This window comes from Megalopta genalis, unplaced genomic scaffold (assembly GCF_051020955.1).
Source record: "Megalopta genalis isolate 19385.01 unplaced genomic scaffold, iyMegGena1_principal scaffold0030, whole genome shotgun sequence".
NCBI lineage: Eukaryota > Metazoa > Arthropoda > Insecta > Hymenoptera > Halictidae > Megalopta > Megalopta genalis.
The window spans coordinates 730,001-750,380 of NW_027476099.1; positions in this window are offsets into that span (position 1 = coordinate 730,001).

Here is a 20,380-nt window from a genome sequence, read left to right on the forward strand (position 1 = left end):
TAAACATTAAAATAAATTACACTACCGTAAACTAGACAAAAAATTACACATTTTCTCCGAATATGAAAATTTTCAAAAACTTTTCAAAGTCCCATCGCATCGAGTAAACTTTTTTAATAACGCTTCCGCACGATTCTAAATGCTTAATCCATATGTGAAATCGTTCACTGATCACGAATATCGTATTTAAAAAAATTACAAAAATTTATTTTTCAAAATAATCAAAAAAACCGAAAAATCAAAAGAGTAAAGTACCATTATTTTAAACAATATGTCGTTCTCAATGCTTAATCCCTATGTAAAAAAGTTATTTAAGCAAGAATATGTAATTGAAAAAAATTAGAAAAATTTATTTTAGCCTTAAATCGAAAATAATGGGGACACCGGAGCTGTTCGAAGCGCCGAGACGCGCCGCGTACCCCCCCCCCGTGTCCGCTACCTTGTCGTGGTGGGGGGGCTTCGTGCCCTAATGATCCTCAAGGCTGTGCCGGCAGGGATTTTATTCCCTGGCAGGTTCTACCTAGCCGGAGTGGCTTGGGGTGAGGGGCCAACTGAAGTCGGACACATACCGTAAACCTGTGGTCATGTTTTACAGGAACGGGGGTCTTGCCTTAACCGGCCGGACCGCGAGGATGACAACCTCTTTAAAAAATCCCTAGCCCCAAGGGCTCTACCGCGCGGGCTCTACCCACAGGGGTCCGAGTTAGGACCACTCCTGTGGGACCTGGGATATAACGCAGTCCTGGAGAAGGCCTCCCTGCCCGACGGTGCCACCCTTGTCTGCTATGCGGACGACACGTTGGTGGTCACCGTCGGGGAAACCTTCGAGAGGACCATCCGACGAGCGGAGGTTGCGGTGGCAGCCGTCGTCGCGAAGATCCACGATCTGGGGCTGAAGATGGCCCCGGAGAAGGCCGAGGCCGTCTGGTTTGGACGGCCTCGGTCGCGGCCACCGGCCGGATCGTGGATCTGGGTTGGAGGAGCCTGCGTCGAGGTGAAGTCCGAGATCAAGTATCTCGGACTGATCCTCGACAGCCACTGGAGATTCGGGGCGCATTTCGGCCGCCTCGTCCCCCGAGTTGAGAGGGCGGCGACCTCGCTCGGCCGCCTGTTGCCCAATCTCGGGGGACCGGATAACATGGTGCGTCGCCTATACCTAGGCGTGGTGCGGTCCATGGCCTTGTACGGCGCCCCGATCTGGGCGCCGTCCGCGAGGGCAAGCCGGCGCATCACCTTGTTGTTGCGCCGGCTTCAGAGGCAAATGGCCCTTCGCCTCATACGAGGTTACCGCACCACGTCTACCGTGGCGGCGCTTGCTCTGGCGGGAGAAATTCCCTTCGAGCTGCAGGCGGCGATGCGCGCCTATGTTTATAGGCGCATATGCATCGCTGGCCGGGCTCGGGGGGACCCGCCGGAGCAGGAGGCGGTCCAGTGCTTCGAGCTCCAGGCTCGGGGACTTGCGCTCGCCAGATGGCATGCGGAGCTTTGTTCCCATGCCGGCGAGCGCGTCCCTGGGGCTCTCCTGCCGCACTTCACCTCGTGGCGGGAGAGGCGGTTTGGCAGGCTCACCTACCGTGCGACGCAGGTGTTCACCGGGCATGGCTGCTTCGGTGTCTACCTGTGTCGCATCGGTCGGGAAGCGACGACGGTGTGCCACCACTGTGGCGCGGAGGAGGACTCGGCGCAGCATACACTGGAGGTATGCCCCGCATTTTCAGTGCTGCGCCGAGTCCTAAGACGGGAAGTTGGTCGCGACCTCGCTCTCTCCAGCTTAGTTGGGGCCATGCTGGAGAGGCCGAGAAAAATGGGCGGCAGCCATCGCCTTCTGCGAAGAGGTGATGCTGCAGAAGGAGGCTGCCGAGCGGGGTCGCCGTGAGCGGGGGGTGCGGCGTGTGCGCCCACGCCTAGAGCCCCCCCCCCCCCCGAGCAGATGAGAGTAGGCGGGCGGCGGGTGTACCAGATTACTGGTTTAATTGCCCGCCGCCCGCCACCCCCCCCCCCACAACTGAAGCTGTCCACCCCATATTGGGAGTGACGAGGCGGTGTGGGGTGCGGTCCCCCGCACCGCCGAAGCAAGATGATTCATGGGGGGAGTATAAATCTCCCCCCCGGGACGCGGCCGGCCACCGCCGTTCCATCCTGGTGGCCGGCCAGGCGAGGGGGAGCCGCGGTTGTGTTCTTTGAGAGTTCTCGTGGCTCCCCCGCTACTCGCCAGCGCCCTAGGCCGCCGTGGGGGTTTTTGCGGGTCAAACCCCGCACTACCACCGCCCCGTCCTTCGGGCGGGACAGGGGTGTCTGACCAGCAGATTTCCCCCACGTTAAACAAAAAAAAAAAGACGAGCCGCGTACGCCCGAATATTTTCCAAGTCCCCAACGTACCGATCAAGAGTAAAGTAGCATTTTCCTACATTAGATTTCGTTCTAAATGCGTAATTTCTATGTAAAAACTTTATCTAAGCAAGAATATCGTACTTTGAAGAAAATCTAATGGTAGGTTTTTTCAGAAATTTGAGAAAACCGAAAAATCACTAGAGTAAAGCGCCATTTTCTGACTTTAGATTTCGTTCTAAATACTTAATTCTAATGTAAAATCGTTAGCTAAGCAAGATTCTCGTATCTAACAAAATCTAATGACAGGTTTTTTCATAAAATTGAAAAAATCGAAAAATCACTAGAGTAAAGCGCCATTTTCTGACTTTAGATTTCGTTCTAAATACTTAATTCTAATGTAAAATCGTTAGTTAAGCAAGATTCTCCCCCCCCCCCGTGTCCGCTACCTTGTCGTGGTGGGGGGGCTTCGTGCCCTAATGATCCTCAAGGCTGTGCCGGCGGGGATTTCATTCCCTGGCAGGTTCTACCTAGCCGGAGTGGCTTGAGGTGAGGGGCCAACTAAAGTCGGACACATACCGTAAACCTGTGGTCATGTTTTACAGGAACGGGGGTCTTGCCTTAACCGGCCGGACCGCGAGGATGACAACCTCTCTAAAAAATCCCTAGCCCCAAGCAGTATTGCGCGGTGAAGAGGGCGTAGCTGGAGTAAGCGCCAGCTATGGTTGGTGGGTGCACCAATCGTTAGCGGACAACCCCGGGGTACCTGGCGACCCCCCGGGCGTATTAGCCTTCCCCGGGTATGGCGGCTCTACCCGGGGTGACCTCTTTTCCGACCATTCTCGTGGGATCAACTATGGATTGTTCACAAATTAAAAAAACCGGGGAGGGGGGAAACGAGAGGAAGGAGGAGGCGCGCGTGGCTAGCGTGCGCCTCGAGCGCATGGATGGGTCGGTGTTGCGGGAACTTCCCGCAAGAGAGAGGTCCGCTGTGGACCTTGGCGAGTGCGATGGGGGAGAGTAGTCCGACCACTCGGTCTCCTCTCACCGCTCTTCGGAGAGCGCCCCTGGCTCCTCAACAGGGAGGAAGAGGGGAAGACCGCCGACTACTGGTCAGTACGTTGGCCTCTATGAGGCGAAACGTAAGCTGACGGAGGCCAACAGGGGCCTCATCGCGGCAATTTTTGACCCGGTGGCTCCGGGGCCGCAGCCCGGGAGATCGGTCGACCCGCTTCCGGACGAGGTGGAAATCGCTGCGAATCTTCGCAGCCGTCCGACGCGGGAGATAGCGGCGTCGATAATGGAGAGCCTGGCCGAAGTGGCCAAGATCTCTAATGCGACAAGGGAGTTGCGGCCAGTCACGGTGCGGATCCTGCAAGCGGCGGCCCTGAACAGCCGGGCGGGCGTTGCGGAGCTGACAATGAGGTCAGCTTCCGACGCCACCCGGCTGTTAGAAGCGGAAAACGCTCTCCTTAGGGAGCAGATGGCGGAGTTGCGGACCGAGGTGGCCCGACTCCGTCAGGCGGTGGAAACGAGGCCGGCAGCAGTCGAGAAGCCTCCGCCGCCGGCCCCTGAGGGGGGCACAGCGCCGGCGCCCGAGGGCCCCAACGCCCTGGGCGAGGGAAGCCCTTGCCGGCGTCCGCAGCGGTGCCAGCAAATTTGCTGGCACAGATCGGCTCCCTAATCGATGCCAAGCTGGCATCGTTCAGGAGGGAGCTGATCCCGCGGGTGCAGGATCCGCGGTCGGTGCCACCCGTGCCATCCACCCCCAGCCTGTCGATAGACAGGAAAGGGGGGAAAAAGGGTGGCAATAGAGGAGGGGCTGCGGCCGCTAAGGCGGCACAGACGCAGCCCCCACAGCAGAGGGCTGCCTCTGCTGTTGCGCCGCCCTCCACCGCACCTCCAACTGAGGTGTGGTCGAGGGTTGTTGGCCGAAAGGCCAAAAAGGCGGCTGCCGCAGTTAAACCTGCGGCGGCTGCCAAGGCCTCTTCGACCGGGAGGGCGGCGAAACGGGTGGCACCGGCTGCCCCCAAGAGGGCTCCCCTGCCGCCGCGTCCGCCCCGCACGGCTGCCGTCACGATAACGGTACCGGCCGGCGGGGCTATGAAGTATGCCGAGGCAATGGCCACTGCCAGGTCAAAAGTTGACCTGGCAGAGATTGGCATTGTCTCGATGAAGCCGAGGAGGGCGGTGACGGGGGCTCTATTTTGGAGATCCCCGGCGCCGACGGGGCTGCCAAAGCCACCGCCCTTGCCACGAAAGTGGCCGAAGCGCTGGCAGGCACCGGCGTGAAGGTCGCGCGCCCGGTAAAGAAGACCGACCTTAGGGTGCGCGGCCTGGTCGATTCGACCACGCCGGCTGAGGTTGCCGCGGCAGTTGCCCGTGTGGGAGGGTGCGACGAGGGGGAGGTGAGGACCGGCGAAATCCGGTCTTCCCCCTCGGGACTTGGCACCCTTTGGGTCCAGTGCCCTACTGCGGCTGCACGCAAAGTTGCGGTTGCGGGAAGGCTTACTGTGGGCTGGACCCAGGCGACGGTCGAGGCACTCAGCGCCCGGCCCCTGCAGTGCTATCGCTGCCTTGGCCTAGGCCACACTAGGCAGCGATGCACTGCGGCCGAGGACCGGTCCGAATGCTGCTTCGGATGCGGCAGTCTGGACCACAAGGCTGGCTGCACGGCGAAGCCTAACTGCCCGCTCTGTGCGGGAGCAGTTAGTGTCGTCGTTGTGAGTCTTAAGATGGGCTATGCCTGGGTCCTGTGTGGACTATACTAGCCGCTCTCTCGACGCGTGCCGATGGTCTGGCTCTACCCTCGTTCGTTATCGTGACAGGGGAAGACAACGTGCTACTCCCGCTGCCACCTCGAGTCCAACCCAATCCAGGCACTCTTGACGGAGTAGTGTTAAAGTCAATTTATCTCCGCAAGAGGGGCTTCAGCCTGGCCCGAGGGGACGAACCCCGAGGGGTCCGCCCAGCATGCCGTTCGAATGGCGGAGTGGACAGGTCCACGTCTGCCCGTCACTCAAGTCGGACACGGGACGACTCCAAAGCTAGCGCCGCCTGATAGGAAGCGCAAGCTGGGTCCCGCGACTTGTGTGCACTAGCCCACCCTCTGTCCTTGCAATTAGAGCAGACCGGAGGTTCACTCTTCTTGCTACAGAGCGTGAAGGTATGCCCCTTTTGGGAGCAGTGACCGCACACGTCCTCCTTGAATTTACAACGCTTCGAGGTATGCCCGAAACGTTGACAACGGTAGCACCGAAGCACCTGGACGAAATCCCGTACACGACAGGAGTTCCATCCAAGGTAAACTCGGCTACCCCTCTGCTTCAGCCGCTGAAGATTCTGCGGACTGACGGCAACGACCCAGTTGGCTGTCTCCGGGGTCTTGCCAGCCATGCGGCTGACCCGAATTCCCGAAGGCACATCCTTCTGGTTCGCATCGCAGAGATTTTGCCTCCAAATACTGGAGGCAATTTCGTCCTTACCCATCCGACGCGGGACGTCGTAAACTAAAACCTCGGGGTCCCGCTTGGTAGGTAAGGAGACGGACAGACCCGCGCTCCGGAGCTTCTTATTGCCAACGAAGGCTTGCAGGTCCTCCTTTCGGTCGGTCTCGACGACGATGCCACCGGAGTGGATGCGTCGGACCGACTTTATTCGGATCGCCTCCTTCGCTGGTTTAATGAGGGTCAGAACAGTAACCTTCGTAACTTCGCTGCTCTGTCCTTTTTCCTTCGGCGGGAAGATTTTTACCACATGCTGCGATTGTGGCCGTCTCCCCGCTTCCGGAGAAGCTCCTTTGCAGTCGACTTTGTTCACATGGGCGTAAGTCGGCTGCGCGGCGTTGCAGGACGTCTTCGGGAGAGTTCCCTTGGACGGCCCAGGTCGCATCGCACTCATTACGGCAGGACGCGCTTTTAGGTCCGCCCTGACCGCGGTGAGTTGCCCTTCGACGAAGCTATTCCGTTGAATAAGCTCCTGAACCAACTCGTTGAGTGCCTCAACCTCGGCGAGTATCTTTGACCCGGACTCCTTATTGACTTTCGACTCAGGTCGAAAGCAAAAGGTCCGTATTTCGGACACTCGCCTAAAGGCTTTGTCCCTTACGAGATCGAGAGGCCGTACCTTCTGCCCGGAGAACGTCCCCTTCGGTCTCCTGGCCCGGTTTACTGCGGCCTTGCCGGTGGGTGCGCCCGGCTTGGCTCGCTTCGACTTTTTGGTGACGGTTTGCCAACCGTCACCAGTAGGGTCCTCAACACGCTCAGGTGCCGACTGCACCTTCACGAGTGACGTGTCTCCGACTCGTTCGATTACTTCCACGTTACCGGTGTCCGGCGTACCTTCTACCGTGGGCTCGGTTTTCACCGAGACCGCTCGCGTGGGAGTCACACATCTTTGCAAGATCACACGAGGATTGGCGATATTAATCACCTTCCCGGATCTTGTCTTTCTCACAGATGCGGGGGGACTGACAGCTGCATTTGCAGTTCCCGCATCTGCGGCGACGGCTTCACTCCGAGTAGGAGCTGGACCCGTCGTCTTTGGACGCTTAGTTTTTGTTTGTTTTTCATTTTTCAGACCCATAATGTGTCTTGGTCTTTCATCCAGTGCGCTCCCCGGCCACCACCGACCCGCACAATTTGGAACCCGCCAAAGGCTGAGTTAGGGCTACGCACCGAATATAGTCTGCTGGCTGGGTCGGTTTCCTTACCCAGCCCGCGTCCTCGCCCAGCAGAACCCACTTGCCCGAAGCGTGTGGTCGTTCCAAGCCGATTGACTGGACCAGGGCTGCTTTTCTCGTCCAGCCGCCCATCTAGCCGAAGCAGAGGCCAAAGGTACGTGTTGGGGACGTCTCACCCGCAGGAGAGGGCCCCCTCAGATCCCAGGATCCTCTTTTCCGACGACAAGGGTCGCCACGCACGGCAAACACGTGGGAGACAGCAGTCGGAGAGGCTGCCTCTTCCTCTCCGCCACACTTCGTTCAGTTCGCTGCGTATTTAAGAACACGAGCTATCCAGCGGTACCTTTTTCGTGGAGGCTCAAGTGTGGCTAGGGCACGTTTGCCCCTTGCGGCCTGGGTTGCCCAGGGGATTGATTGCATCCCATGTATTCCTGAGCCCAGCGGAGTGTTGTCTAGTGGCGTGTTCCGCCCACGAAAAACGGTCTGAAAAACCGTTTAACGTAAACTGGGGAACTGATGCCACGAGTGACAACAGTTCCCCAGTCGGAAGTCATACAGCACATACAGTGCTGTACAAAGAACACGCCACAGCCCGTATGCTAAATCAGGGCCTCGCCATTATGCGAAGTACTACATGTACGACGCACTGACGGTCTCTAATGCCTTCATCGCCGATACACCCATCGACTCGGCCGATCAACCCTCCTACGCGAGGGTGGCCACAGACCGCCACCGCCCTGTGCGGGAGCAGGCAAGCCGGCCGGCCACCGCCTCGGTAGCCGGGCGTGCCCTGCCAGCGCGAAACGCGGCAGGGGAAGCAAGGGGAGGAAAACCGCGGTGGCCAAGGCGGCGGCCACCGTGGCAACTAAGCCGAAGGTGGCACCAAAAGGTGTCACCATCGCGCCCGCGGGGGCGGATGGGGCCAAAGAGGCCCCAGACGCCACCGCTCCCGCGGCGGCGATGGATGTAGAGGCCTGCCCATAATGGGGCCCAAGGGCCCTATAATACAGGCCAACCTGAACCGCTCGGCCAGGGCACAGGACCTTCTGGTGCAATTCCTGGCCGAGCGGGGTGCCGGGTTGGCCGTAGCGGCGGAGCCGTACAGGATTCCCGACCATCCACATTGGATGGGGGACCTGAGCGGCTCCGCCGTTATAATATGGGCAGGCCGGCCGGGATCCCCGGCGTGCTCCGTTATCGAGCGCGGCCGGGGATACCTGGCCGTTTACTGGGGTGGCACCGCGGTTGTGGCGATCTACGCACCTCCAAGGTGGTCCCTCGAGGAGTTCGAGCAGTATCTGGACGGGGTGGGGAGATGCGTCTCCCGCTGCCAGCCCCGTCCGGTGCTGGTCCTGGGGGACTTCAACGCCAAGTCGCCGGCTTGGGGTTCCCCCGGGACAAACCCGAGGGGCCGGGAGGTGCTTGATTGGGCGGCGGGACTCGAGCTCCGTCTTTTAAATACGGGCTCGGTCCATACGTGCGTGCGGCATAATGGGGGGTCCATCGTTGACCTTTCATGGGCAACGCCACCCGCCGCGCGCCGTATTACGGGGTGGAGGTTGGCGGAGGAGGTCGAGACACTGTCAGACCACAGGTACATTGTTCTCGGCCTTTCCGCCGCCCCATCGACACCCCGACGTCGCCCCGCTGATGAGGGATCGCCTCGGCCGCGCTGGACGCTAAAGCGCCTCGACCAGGACGCTCTGATGGCGGCAGCCCACGTCGTGGCCTGGCCGGCAACACCGTCGCCATGCCCCGGGCCAGGGTTTTCCCGAGGAAGGCGGTGTACTGGTGGTCGCGCGCGATAGCGGATTTGCACACAGAGTGCGTTCGCGCGCGACGCCAGTGCGCCCGCGCCCGTCGACGACGACGTTCCGACGTGGAGCTGGCTATCCAGCTGTTTGGGCGATACAGAGAGAAGGTGGTCGCCCTGCAGCTGGCCATCAGGCAGGCAAAGAGCCGGGCCTGGCGCGACCTTCTCGGCACTATTAACCGAGACCCATGGGGGCGCCCATACAAAATGGCGATGGGACGATTGCGTCCCTGGGCGCCCCCTGTGACGGAGAGCCTGGATGCGGGGATGCTCGGACGTGTCGTGGACGCGCTGTTCCCCGTCAGCGGGGAGGCGTCCCGGCCCGTCCCTCAGCTAGAGGGACATGAGTGGTCCCCGGATCTGGAGGTCGCGCCGGAGGAAATGGCCGGGGTAGTCAAATGGCTTCGGGGCAAGAATACTGCCCCGGGGCCGGACGGTATCCCCGGCCCGGTCTGGCTGCTTGCCATGAGCGTCCTGGGCGAGAGGCTGAGAGGCCTCTACTCCGGGCTCCTGAGGTCCGGGGTGTTCCCGGACCTCTGGAGGGGAAGTCGGATGGCCCTCTTAAGGAAGGATGGGGGGCCTGCGGATTCTCCCTCCGCGTACCGGCCCATTTGCCTCCTGGACGAGGTGGGCAAGATCTTTGAAAAGATCATTGCTGCCCGCCTCGCCAGGCACCTGTCCCGCGTTCGCCCCGATCTGGCGGACTGCCAGTTCGGCTTCCGGGAGGGGCGATCGACGGTCGATGCAATTGACCGTCTAAAGTCCCTCTCGGACAATGCCGAGGCACGGGGCGGGGTGTGCGTGGCGGTGTCGATCGACATCGTCAATGCATTTAACACCCTGCCCTGGTTGAACACCAGGTGTCTCCCTATCTGAGGCGGGTGATCGGGGCCTACCTGCGGGGCAGGTGGGTGGAATACCCGGGCCGGTATGGGACGATACGGAGGGAAGTGGACTGCGGGGTCCCACAGGGGTCCGTGTTAGGACCACTCCTGTCGGACCTGGGATATAACGCAGTCCTGAAGGCAACCCTGCCCGACGGTGCCACTCTCGTCTGCTATGCAGACGACACATTAGTGGTCGCCGTCGGGGACACCTTCGAGAGGACCATCCGACGAGCGGAGGTTGCGGTGGCAGCCGTCGTCGCGAGGATCTACGATCTGGGGCTGAAGGTGGCCCCGGAGAAGGCCGAGGCCGTCTGGGTTGGACGGCCTCGGTCGCGGCCACCGGTCAGATCGTGGATCCGGGTTGGAGAAGCCTGCGTCGAGGTGAAGTCTGAGATCAAGTATCTCGGACTGATCCTCGACAGCCACTGGAGGCTCGGAGCGCATTTCGGCCGCCTCGTCCCCCGAGTTGAGAGGGCGGCGGCTGCGTTAGGCCGCCTGTTGCCCAATCTCGGGGGGCCGGGCGATATGGTGCGCCACCTATACCTGGGCGTGGTGCGGTCCATGACCTTATATGGCGCCCCGATTTGGGCACCGTCCGTGAGGGCAAACCGGCGTTCGTTTGTTCGTTTGTTCGCTTGTTCGTTTGTTCGTTTGTTCATTTGTTCATTTGTTCATTTGTTCATTTGTTCATTTGTTCATTTGTTCATTTGTTCATTTGTTCATTTGTTCATTTGTTCATTTGTTCATTTGTTCATTTGTTCATTTGTTCATTTGTTCATTTGTTCATTTGTTCATTTGTTCATTTGTTCATTTGTTCATTTGTTCATTTGTTCATTTGTTCGTTTGTTCATTTGTTCGTTTGTTCATGTGTTCGTTTGTTCAATTGTTCGTTTGTTCATTTGTTCGTTTGTTCGTTTGTTCATTTGTTCGTTTGTTCATTCGTTCGTTTGTTCATTCGTTCGTTTGTTCATTTGTTCATTTGTTCATTTGTTCATTTGTTCATTTGTTCATTTGTTCATTTAGAACGAAATCTAATGTCAGAAAATGGCAGTTTACACTTGTGATTTTTCGGTTTTTTCAATTTTCTGAAAGAATCTATCATTTGATTTTCTTCAAAGTCCGATATTCTTGCTTAAATGACGTTTTTACATAGGGATTATGCATTTAGAACGAAATCTAATGTCAGAAAATGGCACTTTACTCCTGTGATTCTTCGGTTTTTTCAATTTTCTGAAAAAACCAGTCATCAGATTTTTAAATACGAGAATCTTGCTTAACTAACGATTTTACATTAGAATTAAGTATTTAGAACGAAATGTAATGTCAGAAAATGTCACTTTACTCTTGTGAATTTTCGGTTTTTTCAATTATCTGAAAAATCCTATCATTAGATTTTCTTCAAAATACGATATTCGTGCTTAAATACGTTTTTACATAGGGATTAAGCATTTAGAACGAAGTCTAATGTCAGAAAATGGCACTTTACTCTTGTGATTGTACGGATTCTTCAATTTTTGAAAAAACCTATCATTAGAATGTTTAAATACGAGAATCTTGCTTAACTACCGATTTTACCTTAGCATTAAGTATTTAGAACGAAATGTAATGTCAGAAGATGGCACATTGCTCTTGTGATTTTTCGGTTTTCTCAAATTTCTGAAAAATCCAAACATTAGATTTTCTTAAAAGTACGACATTCTTCCTTAAATAACGTTTCTACATAGGGATTAAGCATTTAGAACGAATTCTAACGTCAGAAAATTGCGCTTTACTCTAGTGATTTTTCGTTTTTTTCTAATTTCTGAAAGAATCAATCATTAGATTTTCTTCAAAGTCCGATATTCTTGCTTAGATAACGTTTTTACATAGGGATTAAGCACGTAGAACGAAAAGTAATGTCAGAAAATGGCACTTTGCTCTTGTGATTTTTCGGTTTTTCCAATTTTCTGAAAAAACCTATCATTAGATTTTCTTCAAGACACAATATTCTTGCTTAGATAACGATTTTACATAGGGATTAAGCATTTAGAACGAAACCTAATGTCTGAAAATGACACTTTACTCTTGTGATTTTACGGTTTTTCCAATTTTCTGAAAAAACCTATCATTAGATTTTCTTCAAGACACAATATTCTTGCTTAGATAACGTTTTTACATAGGGATTAAGCATTTAGAACGAAATCTAATGTCAGAAAATGACACTTTACTCTTGTGATTTTACGGTTTTTCCAATTTTCTGAAAAAACCTATCATCAGATTTTTTAAATACGAGAATCTTGCTTAACTAACGATTTTACATTAGAATTAGGTATTGAGTACGAAATATAATGTCAGAAAATGGCGCTTTACTCTAGTGATTTTTCGGTTTTTTCAACTTTCTGTAAAAACCAATCACTAGATTTTCTTCAAAGTACGATATTCTTGCTTAAATGACGTTTTTACATAGGGATTATGCATTTAGAACGAAATCTAATGTCAGAAAATGGCACTTTACTCCTGTGATTTTTCGGTTTTTTCAATTTTCTGAAAAAACCTGTCATCAGATTTTTAAATACGAGAATCTTGCTTAACTTTTTTTTTTTTTTTTTTGTTTAACGTGGGAGAAATCTGCTGGTCAGACACCCCCGTCCCGCCCGAGGGGCGGGGCGGGGGTAGTGCGGGTTTTGACCCGCTAAAACCCCCACGGCGGCCTAGGGCGCTGGCGAGTAGCGGGGGAGCCACGGGAACTCTCAAAGAACACAACCGCGGCTCCCCCTCGCCTGGCCGGCCACCAGGATGGAATGGAGGTGGCCGGCCGCGTCCCGGGGGGGGAGATTTATACTCCCCCCATGAATCATCTTGCTTCGGCGGTGCGGGGGACCGCACCCCACACCGCCTCGTCCTCCCAATATTTGGGAGGACAGCTTCAGTTGGGGGGGGGTGGCGGGCGGCGGGCAATTAAACCATTAATCTGGTACACCCGCCGCCCGCCTATTGTCAGCTGCTCGGGGGGGCCTCTAGGCGTGGGCGCACACGCCGCACCCCCCGCTCGCGGCGACCCCGCTCGGCAGCCTCCTTCTGCAACATTACCTGTTCGCAGAAGGCTATGGCTGCCGCCCATTTTGTCGGGCTCTCCAGCATGGCCCCAACTAAGCTGGAGAGAGCGAGGTCGCGACCAACTTCCCTACTTAGGACTCGGCGCAGCACTGAAAAGGCGGGGCACACCTCCAGTGTATGCTGCGCCGAGTCCTCCTCCGCGCCACAGTGGTGGCACACCGTCGTCGCTTCCCGACCGATGCGACACAGGTAGACACCGAAGCAGCCATGCCCGGTGAACACCTGCGCCGCACGGTAGGAGAGCCTGCCAAACCGCCTCTCCCGCCACGAGGTGAAGTGCGGCAGGAGAGCCCCGGGGACGCGCTCGGCGGCATGGGAGCAAAGCTCCGCATGCCATCTGGCGAGCGCTAGTCCCCGGGCCTGGAGCTCGAAGCCCTCGACCGCCTCCTGCTCCGGCGGGTCCCCCCGAGCCCGGCCAGCGATGCATATGCGCCTATAGACATAGGCGCGCATCGCCGCCTGCAGCTCGAAGGGAATTTCTCCCGCCAGAGCAAGCGCCGCCACGGTAGACGTGGTGCGGTAACCCCTTACGAGGCGAAGGGCCATTTGCCTCTGAATCCGGCGCAACAACAATGTGTTGCGCCGGTTTGCCCTCACGGACGGCGCCCAAATCGGGGCGCCGTATAATGCCATGGACCGCACCACGCCTAGGTATAGGCGACGCACCATATCGCCCGGTCCCCCGATATTGGGCAACAGGCGGCCTAACGCGGCCGCCGCCCTCTCAACTCGGGGGACGAGACGGCCGAAATGTGCTCCGAACCTCCAGTGGCTGTCGAGGATCAGTCCGAGATACTTGATCTCGGACTTCACCTCGACGCAGGCTTCTCCAACCCAGATCCACGATCTGGCCCGTGGCCGAGACCAAGGCCGTCCAAACCAGACGGCCTCGGCCTTCTCCGGGGCCACCTTCAGCCCCAGATCGCAGATCCTCGCGACGACGGCTGCCACCGCAACCTCCGCTCGTCGGATGGTCCTCTCGAAGGTGTCCCCGACGGCGACCACTAATGTGTCGTCTGCATAGCAGACGAGAGTGGCACCGTCGGGCAGGGGGGCCTTCAGGACTGCGTTATATCCCAGGTCCCACAGGAGTGGTCCTAACACGGACCCCTGTGGGACCCCGCAGTCCACTTCCCTCCGTATCGTCCCATACCGGCCCGGGTATTCCACCCACCTGCCCCGCAGGTAGGCCCCGATCACCCGCCTCAGATAGGGAGACACCTGGTGTTCAACCAGGGCAGGGTGTTAAATGCATTGACGATGTCGATCGACACCGCCACGCACACCCCGCCCCGTGCCTCGGCATTGTCCGAGAGGGACTTTAGACGGTCAATTGCATCGACCGTCGATCGCCCCTCCCGGAAGCCGAACTGGCAGTCCGCCAAATCGGGGCGAACGCGGGACAGGTGCCTGGCGAGGCGGGCAGCAATGATCTTTTCAAAGATCTTGCCCACCTCGTCCAGGAGGCAAATGGGCCGGTACGCGGAGGGAGAATCCGCAGGCCCCCCATCCTTCCTTAAGAGGACCATCCGACTTCCCCTCCAGAGGTCCGGGAACACCCCGGACCTCAGGAGCCCGGAGTAGAGGCCTCTCAGCCTCTCGCCCAAGACGCTCATGGCAAGCAGCCAGACCCGGCCGGGGATACCGTCCGGCCCCGGGGCAGTATTCTTGCCCCGAAGCCATTTGACTACCCCGGCCATTTCCTCCGGCGCGACCTCCAGATCCGGGGACCACTCATGTCCCTCTAGCTGAGGGACGGGCCGGGACGCCTCCCCGCTGACGGGGAATAGCGCGTCCACGACCCGTCCGAGCATCCCCGGATCCAGGCTCTCCGTCACAGGGGGCGCCCAGGGACGCAATCGTCCCATCGCCATTTTGTATGGGCGCCCCCATGGGTCTCGGTTAATAGTGCCGAGAAGGTCGCGCCAGGCCTGGCTCTTTGCCTGCCTGATGGCCAGCTGCAGGGCTACCACCTTCTCTCTGTAACGCCCATAAAGCTGGATAGCCAGCTCCACGTCGGAACGTCGTCGTCGACGGGCGCGGGCGCACTGGCGTCGCGCGCGAACGCACTCTGTGCGCAAATCCGCTATCGCGCGCGACCACCAGTACACCGCCTTCCTCGGGAAAACCCTGGCCCGGGGCATGGCGACGTCGCAAATGGACGTCATTGCGCCCCGGAACCAATGGGCCTCCCTTGTCCCGTCGACTGGCCCGGCCGGTGTTGCCGGCCAGGCCACGACGTGGGTTGCCGCCATCAGAGCGTCCTGGTCGAGGCGCTTTAGCGCCCACCGCGGCTGAGGCGATCCCTCATCAGCGGGGCGACGTCGGGGTGTCGATGGGGCGGCGGAAAGGCCGAGAACAATGTACCTGTGGTCTGATAGTGTCTCGACCTCCTCCGCCACCCTCCACCCCGTAATACGGCGCGCGGCGGGGGGCGTTGCCCATGAAAGGTCAACGATGGACCCCCCATTGTGCCGCACGCACGTATGGACCGAGCCCGTGTTTAAAAGACGGAGCTCGAGTCCCGCCGCCCAATCAAGCACCTCCCGGCCCCTCGGGTTTGTCCCGGGGGAACCCCAAGCCGGCGACTTGGCGTTGAAGTCCCCCAGGACCAGCACCGGACGGGGCTGGCAGCGGGAGACGCATCTCCCCACCCCGTCCAGATACTGCTCGAACTCCTCGAGGGACCACCTTGGAGGTGCGTAGATCGCCACAACCGCGGTGCCGCCCCAGTCAACGGCCAGGTATCCCCGGCCGCGCTCGATAATGGAGCACGCCGGGGACCCCGGCCGGCCTGCCCATATTATAACGGCGGAGCCGCTCAGGTCCCCCATCCAATGTGGATGGTCGGGAATCCTGTACGGCTCCGCCGCTACGGCCAACCCGGCACCCCGCTCGGCCAGGAATTGCACCAGAAGGTCCTGTGCCCTGGCCGAGCGGTTCAGGTTGGCCTGTATTATAGGGCCCTTGGGCCCCATTATGGGCAGGCCTCTACATCCATCGCCGTCGCGGGAGCGGTGGCGTCTGGGGCCTCTTTGGCCCCATCCGCCCCCGCGGGCGCGACGGTGACACCTTTTGGTGCCACCTTCGGCTTAGTTGCCACGGTGGCCGCCGCCTTGGCCACCGCGGTTTTCCTTCCCTTGCTTCCCCTGCCGCGTTTCGCGCTGGCAGGGCACGCCCGGCTACCGAGGCGGTGGCCGGCCGGCTTGCCTGCTCCCGCACAGAGCGGGCAGTTAGGTTTCGCCGTGCAGCCAGCCACCTTGTGGTCCAGACTGCCGCATCCGAAGCAGCATTCGGACCGGTCCTCGGCCGCAGTGCATCGCTGCCTAGTGTGGCCTAGGCCAAGGCAGCGATAGCACTGCAGGGGCCGGGCGCTGAGTGCCTCGACCGTCGCCTGGGTCCAGCCCACAGTAAGCCTTCCCGCAACCGCAACTTTGCGTGCAGCCGCAGTAGGGCACTGAACCCAAAGGGTGCCAAGTCCCGAGGGGGAAGACCGGATTTCGCCGGTCCTCACCTCCCCCTCGTCGCACCCTCCCACACGGGCAACTGCCGCGGCAACCTCAGCCGGCGTGGTCGAATCGACCAGGCCGCGCACCCTAAGGTCGGTCTTCTTTACCGGGCGCGCGACCTTCACGCCGGTGCCTGCCAGCGCTTCGGCCACTTTCGTGGCAAGGGCGGTGGCTTTGGCAGCCCCGTCGGCGCCGGGGATCTCCAAAATTAGAGCCCCCGTCACCGCCCTCCTCGGCTTCATCGAGACAATGCCAATCTCTGCCAGGTCAACTTTTGACCTGGCAGTGGCCATTGCCTCGGCATACGTCATAGCCCCGCCGGCCGGTACCGTTATCGTGACGGCAGCCGTGCGGGGCGGACGCGGCGGCAGGGGAGCCCTCTTGGGGGCAGCCGGTGCCACCCGTTTCGCCACCCTCCCGGTCGAAGAGGCCTTGGCAGCCGCCGCAGGTTTAACTGCGGCAGCCGCCTTTTTGGCCTTTCGGCCAACAACCTTCGACCACACCTCAGTTGGAGGTGCGGTGGAGGGCGGCGCAACAGCAGAGGCAGCCCTCTGCTGTGGGGGCTGCATCTGTGCCGCCTTAGCGGCCGCAGCCCCTCCTCTATTGCCACCCTTTTTCCCCCCTTTCCTGTCTATCGACAGGCTGGGGGTGGATGGCACGGGTGGCACCGACCGCGGATCCTGCACCCGCGGGATCAGCTCCCTCCTGAACGGTGCCAGCTTGGCATCGATCAGGGAGCCGATCTGTGCCAGCAAATTTTCTGGCACCGCTGCGGACGCCGGCAAGGGCCTCCCTCGCCCAGGGCGTTGGGGCCCCCGGGCGCCGGCGCTCAGCAGCGGCCCTGTGCCCCCCTCAGGGGCCGGCGGCGGAGGCATCTCGACTGCTGCCGGCCTCGTTTCCACTGCCTGACGGAGTCGGGCCACCTCGGTCCGCAACTCCGCCATCTGCTCCCTAAGGAGAGCGTTTTCCGCTTCTAACAGCCGGGTGGCGTCGGAAGCTGACCTCATTGTCAGCTCCGCAACGCCCGCCCGGCTGTTCAGGGCCGCCGCTTGCAGGATCCGCACCGTGACTGGCCGCAACTCCCTTGTCGCATTAGAGATCTTGGCCACTTCGGCCAGGCTCTCCATTATCGACGCCGCTATCTCCCGCGTCGGACGGCTGCGAAGATTCGCAGCGATTTCCACCTCGTCCGGAAGCGGGTCGACCGATCTCCCGGGCTGCTGCCCCGGGGCCACCGGGTCAAAAATTGCCGCGATGAGGCCCCTGTTGGCCTCCGTCAGCTTACGTTTCGCCTCATAGAGGCCAACGTACTGACCAGTAGTCGGCGGTCTTCCCCTCTTCCTTCCTGTTGAGGAGCCAGGGGCGCTCTCCGAAGAGCGGTGAGAGGAGACCGAGTGGTCGGACTCCTCTCCCCCATCGCACTCGCCAAGGTCCACAGCGGACCTCTCTCTGCCGCGTGTTGCGGGAACTTCCCGCAACACCGACCCATCCATGCGCTCGAGGCGCACGCTAGCCACGCGCGCCTCCTTCTCCCTCTCGCTTCCCCCCACCCCGGTTTTTTTAATTTGTGAACAATCCATAGTTGATCCCACGAGAATGGTCGGAAAAGAGGTCACCCCGGGTAGAGCCGTCATACCCGGGGAAGGCTAATACGCCCGGGGGGTCGCCAGGTACCCCGGGGTTGTCCGCTAACGATTGGTGCACCCACCAACCATAGCTGGCGCTTACTCCAGCTACGCCCTCTTCACCGCGCAACACTGCTTGGGGCTAGGGATTTTTTAGAGAGGTTGTCATCCTCGCGGTCCGGCCGGTTAAGGCAAGACCCCCGTTCCTGTAAAACATGACCACAGGTTTACGGTATGTGTCCGACTTTAGTTGGCCCCTCACCTCAAGCCACTCCGGCTAGGTAGAACCTGCCAGGGAATAAAATCCCCACCGGCACAGCCTTGAGGATCATTAGGGCACGAAGCCCCCCCACCACGACAAGGTAGCGGACACGGGGGGGAGAATCTTGCTTAACTACCGATTTTACATTAGAATTAAGTATTTAGAACGAAAACTAAAGTCAGGAAATGGCAATTTACTCTTGTGATTTTTCTGTTTTTTTCAATTTTCTGAAAAATCCTATCATTAGATTTTCTTCAAAATACGATATTCGTGCTTAAATAACGTTTTTACATAGGGATTAAGCATTTAGAACGAAATGTAATGTCAGAAAATGGCACATTACTCTTGTGATTTTTCGGTTTTTTCAATTTTCTGAAAAATCCTATCATTAGATTTTCTTCAAAATACGATACTCGTGCTTAAATAACGTTTTTACATAGGGATTAAGCATGTAGAACGAAATGTAACGTCAGAAAATGGCACTTTGCTCTTGTGATTTTTCGGTTTTTCCAATTTTCTGAAAAAACCTATCATTAGATTTTCTTCAAAATACGATATTCTTGCTTAAATAACGTTTCTACATAGGGATTAAGCATTTAGAACGAATTCTAACGTCAGAAAATTGCGCTTTACTGTAGTGATTTTTCGGTTTTTTCTAATTTCTGAAAGAATCAATAATTAGATTTTCTTCAAAGTCCGATATTCTTACTTAGATAACGTTTTTACATAGGGATTAGGCATTTAGAACGAAATGTAATGTCAGAAAATGGCACTATGCTCTTGTGATTTTTCGGTTTTTTCAATTTTCTGAAAAAACCTGTCATCAGATTATTAAATACGAGAATCTTGCTTAACTAACGATTTTACATTAGAATTAAGTATTTAGAACGAAATGTAATGTCAGAAAATGGCGCTTTACTCTAGTGATTTTTCGGTTTTTTCAACTTTCTGTAAAAACCAATCATTAGATTTTCTTCAAAGTACGATATTCTTGCTTAGATAACGTTTTTTCATAGGGATTAAGCATTTAGAACGAAATCTAATGTCAGAAGATGGCGCTTTACTCTAGTGATTTTTTGGTTTTCTCAAATTTCTGAAAAAACCTATCATTAGATTTTCTTCAAAGTACGATAATCCTGCTTAAATAACGTTTTTACATAGGGATTGAGCAGTTAGGACGAAATCTAATGTCAGAAAATGGCACTTTACTCTTGTGAATTTTCGGTTTTTTCAATTATCTGAAAAAACCTATCATCAGATTTTTTAAATACGAGAATCTTGCTTAACTAACGCTTTTACATTAGAATTAGGTATTGAGTACGAAATGTAATGTCAGAAAATGGCACTTTACTCTTGTGATTTTTCTGTTTTTTTCAATTTTCTGAAAAATCCTATCATTAGATTTTCTTCAAAATACGATATTCGTGCTTAGATAACGTTTTTACATAGGGATTCAGCATTTAGAACAAAAGCTAATGTCAGAAAATGGCACTTTACTCTTGTGATTTTTCGGTATTTTCAATTTTCTGAAAACACCTCCCATTAGATTTTCTTCAAAGTACGATATTCTTGCTTAAATATCGTTTTTACATACGGATTAAGCATTTAGAACGAAATCTAATGTCAGAAAATGACACTTTACTCTTGTGAATTTTCGGTTTTTTCAATTTTCTGAAAAATCCTATCATTATATTTTCTTCAAAATACGATATTCGTGTTTAAATAACGTTTTTACATAGCGATTAAGCATTTAGAACGAAATGTAATGTCAGAAAATGGCACATTACTCTTGTGATTTTTCGGTTTTTTTCAATTTTCTGAAAAATCCTATCATTATATTTTCTTAAAAATACGATATTCGTGCTTAAATAACGTTTTTACATAGGGATTAAGCATTTAGAACGAAGTCTAATGTCAGAACATGGCACTTTACTCCTGTGATTTTTCGGTTTTTTCAATTTTCTGAAAAAACCTGTCATCAGATTTTTCAATACGAGAATCTTGCTTAACTAACGATTTTACATTAGAATTAAGTATTTAGAACGAAATCTAATGTCAGAAAATGGCACTTTACTCTTGTGAATTTTCGGTTTTTTCAATTTTCTGAAAAAACCTATCATTAGATTTTCTTCAAAGTACGATAATCCTGCTTAAATAACGCTTTTACATAGGGATTGAT